Genomic DNA, 6,007 nt, shown 5'->3' with positions numbered 1-6,007 from the left:
ACTGCAGTATGGTTATAGCATAAGCTAAATCAAAGTGTAAACACTGTCAGGAATGGAGGGTAGTTATGTAAGGAAGTGACTAGGTGCACAGGTAGACAGTACCCTTGCACTTCCACACCTAGGTGGCAGCAGCAACAGGGCCCGGCTTTATAGGTGCAGGGGTGTGGTAGGTGAGAGCAGTGAGGCTGAACAGTAGCCTCTGGAACTTGGTGGGGCCTTTCTGCTTTTGTTTGAATCTTTAGTGTCGGAAGGCCAGCGATTCATAACCTGCTTGGGTTGGCCGACTTTTGGCATCCGGACAAAGCTGTCCCTGGACCCCGGTGAGTAATTTGTTGCCTAGACACATGCATCCAACACTCTCTCTGTGGACTCTTACTTTAATGTTAAATGCACACATTAAGACAGGTTAAGTTAATTAGGACTAGAACCCTAGACATAGCGAGAGTAGACATTTCAGAAAGCTGGCTAGCTGGTTTTGTAACACTACTTCCACAGTACCGCATTTGGCCAGCTCCTGGTAAATCAGGGTTCTGGCACAAATCGTCTGGCACAAAAGCAATGTCAGAATAGAAGTCGGCAACGTAGGAGGCGTGCTGAGTGACTGAGTGTCTTGATTCAGCCATTTATCAGTAGTGTATAGGCCTTTTACAGAGCCTCTGGGGTTGTTGCCAGAAGATTCTGACCCTACTGTTATGCTTGTTTACACTGAGCTGCACTGGGGTCGGTACGCAATAATGGTTAGCCATATGGAAAAGTAATAAACTCCAAAATCATGGGCATTAATATGGAGTGGGTCCCCCTTTGCTGCTATAACAGCCTCCACTATTCTGTGAAGGCTTTCTACTAGATGTTGGAACATTGCTGTGGGGATTTCCTTCCATTCAGTCACAAAAGCATTAGTGAGGTCGGGCACTGATGTTGGGCAATTAGGCCTGGCTTGCAGTTTGCATTCCAATTCATTCCAAAGGTGTTCAATGGAGTTGAGGTCAGGGCTCTGTGCAGGCCAGTCAAGTTCTTCCACACCGATCTCGACAAACCATTTCTGTATGGACCTCGCTTTGTGCATGAGGGCATTGTCATGTGGAAACAGTTAAGAGCCTCCCCAAAACTGTTGCCACAAAGTTGGAAGCACAGAATTGTCTAGAATGTAATTGTAGGGTTAAGATTTCCCTTCACTAGAACTAAGGGTTCTAGTCCAAACCATGAAAAACAGCCCGAGACAATTATTCCTCCTCCACCAAACTTTACAGTTGGTACTATGCCTTCGGCTGGTAGCGTTCTCCTGGCATCCGTCAAAACCAGATTCATCCGTCGGCCTGCCAGATGTTGAAGCGTGATTCATCACTCCAGAGAATGCAATTTTTAAGCGCTTCTACACTCGGTGGTCCCATTTTGTGAGCTTGTGGGGCCTACCACATTATAGCTGAGCCGTTGTTGCTCCTAGATGTTTCCACTACACAATAACAGCACTTACAGTTGACTGGGGCATCCTATGACTGTGCCACGTTGAAGTCACTGAGCTCTTCATTAAGGCCATTCTACTGCCAATGTTTGTCTATGAAGATTGCATGGCTGTGTGTTTGATTTTATACACCTGAAATAGCCACATCTAATCATTTGAAGGGGTGTCCACGTACTTTTGTGCAGACAGTGCATTCGGAAACTATTCAGACCCCTCTACTTTTTCCTGATTTTGATACGTTACAGCCTTATTCTAAAATAAATCGTCATTATTGGGTATGCACACAATACCCTATAATGACAAAGCAAAAACAGTTTTTTAGAAATGTGTACAAATGTATTAAAAATTTAAATCAGAAATACCTTATTTACTTAAGTATTCAGACCCTTTGCTATGAGACTCGAAATTGAGCTCAGGTGCATCCTGATGTTTCTACAACTTGATTGGAGTCCACCTGTGGTAAATTCAATTGAGACATGATTTGGAAAGGCACACAGCTGTCTATATAAGGTCCCACAGTTGACAGTGCATGTCAGAGCAAAAACCAAGCCATGAGGTCGAAGGAATTGTCTGTAGACACTTGAATAACTCTACCTACATGTACATATTATCTCAAGAGCTAGACTAACCGGTACCTCCGCACATTGACTCTGTACCAGTACCCCCTGTATATAGCCTTGCTATTGTTATTTTACTGCTGCTCTTTAATTATTTACATTTTTGGAATTTAAACTGCATTATTGTTTAGGGCTTGTAAGTAAGCATTTCACTCTAAGGTGAACCTGTTGTATTCTGCGCATGTAACAAATAAGATTTGATTTGATTTAGAACTCCGAGACAGGATTGTGTCAGGGAAGTGTACCAAAACATTTTTGCAGCATTGATGGTCCCCAACAACAGAGTGTCCTCCATTATTTTTAAATGGAAGAAGTTTGGAACCAGCAAGACACTTCCTAGAGCTGGCCGCCCGGCCAAACAATCGGGGAGAAGGGCTTTGGTCAGGTAGGTGACCAAGAACCCGATGGTCACTCTGACAGAGCTACAGAGTTCCTCTGTGGAGATGGGAGAACCTTCCAGATGGACAACCATCTCTGCAGCACTCCTCCAATCAGGCCTTTATGGTAGAGTGGCCAGACAGAAGCCACTCCTCAGTTAATTAGCACATGACAACCCACTTGGAGTTTGCCAAAAGGCACCTAAACGACTCTCAGACCATGAGAAACAAAATTCTCTGGTCGATTGAAACCAAGATTGAACTCTTTGGCCTGTATGCCAAGCGTCATGTCTGGAGGAAACCTGGCACCATCCCTACGGTGAAGCATGATGGTGGCAGCATCATGCTGTGGGGATGTTTTTCACTGCCATCGAAGATTGTTGATCGTTGATGAAAACTTGTTTCAGAGCACTCTGGACCTCAGGACCTCAGACTGGATTGGAGGATAACCTTCCAACAGGACATCGACCGAAGCACCAATACAATGCAGGAGTGCTTCGGGACAAGTTTCTGCATGTCTCTGAGTGGCCAAGCCAGAGCCTCAATCTTGAACCCGATCTAACATCTCTGGAGAGACCTGGAAATAGCTGTCCAGCGACGCTCCCCATCCAACCTGACTTCGCTTGACAGGTGTGCCAAGCTTGTAGCTTCATACCCAAGAAGACTCGAGGCTGTGTTTGCTGCAAAATGTCTGAATGCTTATGTAAATGTGACATTTTTGTTTTTTGTATTTAAAAACATTGCAAAATGTCTATTAACCTGTTTTTGCTTTTTCATTATAGGTTATTGTGTGTAGATTGATGAAGATAAAAAAACAACAACAATTTAATCAGTTTGAAAATGACTAACGTAACAAAATGTGTAAAAAGTCAAGGGGTCTGAATACTTTCCGAAGTGTATATGGCTTTATATATCAAAGACCGTGACATATATTTTAATATATGATTGTATATTTAAAACCCATATAAACCTGACAAACATTTTAAAATCTATGATCATATAGTTTAGTAACATATAAATCTCACATCCCCCCCATACAAAAAAATAATAATATGAATATGTATTTTCATCATGAAAAATGTACTCAGATTTAAAAAATGTTGTTGCTTTGAAATGTGTTCCAGAAACATCTTTTTAATTTTTTTTTACATGCCATATATTTTAAAGCAATACACACATTTCACATGTAGGGTTGAATTATTTTCTAATTTCATTTAGTGTCAGGCAACCTTATGATTACTTTGTCAAATCTTCGTATCTACTATAGATGTTGCCATCTCATTTTGAAATTAGATTGAGATGTCCTAGACCATTGTAGGATTATAATTTGTGATGTACACGTTTTGAAAATGCACAGAAACCTAAGTATGAATGTTTATTTTCGTACACTATAGTTGTGGCTGCCCATGAGGTTATGGAATCACATTCTATTTCTAAAACCTTGTTTAGATTATCTATAATGTCTGAATATGGTTTTAATCCACTATTATTTTGGGATGAGTCCTCCAAGGATTTCAATTGGTAATTGTTTATGCCTGTTGCCACCAGCAGGGGGCGAGGGAGCACAGCGGTTTGCATCTCCCCTCCACTTAACACTCGAAGACTCCTGTGACAACTACCATTTATCTTTTTTTTGCTTTGTTCACTTAATTAAACAGGTATATAGTGTACAAAAACACATTATTTCTAGAAAATGTTTGTCAAAATGATTATCTGAGTGATTACTTACCTCTTTATGTTGAAATTGTAATATTTAAATGTGAAAATTGATCGAGTGAACTGTTAGAGATCTTGACATAGAGATGACTGGGTTTGCGGTTATGCAAGGTATGTACTGGTTTATGGTTCATTTAGCTTTCATTTCATTAAAACATTTTTTTATTGAAACTTAGTACTTGAGGTTAAGATAAATACTGAGAATGTATTTTTTTATTCATATTCTATTATTGTACTTTTGTCTTTTACAGCATCTGACTTAATTATTCATATTTTGCAGATGGAAATTTCCCTGGCTCCAACGTTGCAGTCCCAAAGAACGTCTGGAGGGCAGCCATGCAACCTGGCTAACAGTTCCACTGAAATGGCAAGAGCACATTTGGGTGCTTTAGATCAGGGTTACCCAAACTGTCCTGGGGTCCCCTATGGGTGCACATTTTGGTTTATGTCCTAGCACTACGCAGCTGATTCAAATAATCAAAGCTAGATGATTAGTTGGTTATTTGAATCACTTGTTTAGCGCCAAGGCAAAAACTAAAACGTGTGCTTCGTTTGAGTTTGGGAAACCCTGCTTTAGAGATTTGAATAAACCTAGAATTACTAGAAGGGACATACACCCTTAGATCATTGCTGGGAGGGGCTCTGCCTTTGGGGTGTGGAAGGAGCTTTCTCAGGCTCAGTAGTTCTAAGATTTTTTTGGGGGTCCATCTCAGAAAGCACATATCAAGGATAAGGGCCGTTGTGTCAGAGATACATCACCTGTGAAAAGAGGCTACTTGTTGTCCACCCAATCACTGTTTCGGATGGGAATGTCTGTTCTAATTCATTCCAATTCTATGTAACAATGGCTGTGGTACAGTATGAATTTGTAGTGTTGTACAGATAAGCCATTATCTTCAGACCTAACTAACATTTTAATATCTGTCTGTGTTATTAGGATTTTGGATAATTATTTATGACACATTGAACTTATTTCATTTGAACAATTCAAGGTGGAAAAGCTAAAAGGGGAGAAGATGGGGAGAAAGACTGATTGGATCCTAAAGAAGTGCTGCGATAACTGGTGAGTAGATTTTTGTTCATCGATTGGAAATGAGCATTTGACAGTTTGTGGTTATTGAAACTATATTTAAAAAATAATATGACTCATGGCATGCTAACTTCAATAATCTCCAAATTGCACACAGAGATATACAAATTGTGTTCATGAGTTAATCTGACTCTGGGTAAGTAGAAAAATGTCTAATCTCCAAATCTCTCAGTATCACATTAAAAATGAACACCCCATAACAGGGTTGGGTTCAATTTTAATACCTTGAAGATGTTAAAGGGATAGTTAACTTTTTTACACCTTTATATTCAGATCTCTAACAAAAAAATATGTGGGTGATAGGTGCAATTAGACAAAGGCCAAATCCCCTCGAGTTAATAGTGGCTGTTTAAACCATGCATTACAGTGTCTGGCACATAGACTACTTTCAGGGTGAGGAACTGGCTGTAAAAAGTGAACTATCCCTTAATTTAATGTACAAATCATTGCACATAGGGCATTAATGGTCAAGGATTTTCTATTATTATTATATATTTTTAAATTTATGACCATAAACCTAACCCCTAACTGTTCAATGAGCTCTTTATATTCTATTTGTTGCTTTCCCACCACAGATGCTGTCATGAAGAGCTTCCCGGGTGCAACAAAAGGACAAGTGGGAACAGCTTAAAACAGTCAAATGAATTGAGAAGTGAATAGGATTAAATCACGTCTGAGAGGTCAGACGTTTCTTGTAGTTGGCCACCAGGTTTGCACACATCTCAGGAGGGATTTTGTCCCACTC

The sequence above is a fragment of the Oncorhynchus keta genome, chromosome 10, assembly GCF_023373465.1.
Source record: "Oncorhynchus keta strain PuntledgeMale-10-30-2019 chromosome 10, Oket_V2, whole genome shotgun sequence".
NCBI lineage: Eukaryota > Metazoa > Chordata > Actinopteri > Salmoniformes > Salmonidae > Oncorhynchus > Oncorhynchus keta.
Note: the sequence above shows the minus strand (reverse complement) of the source record.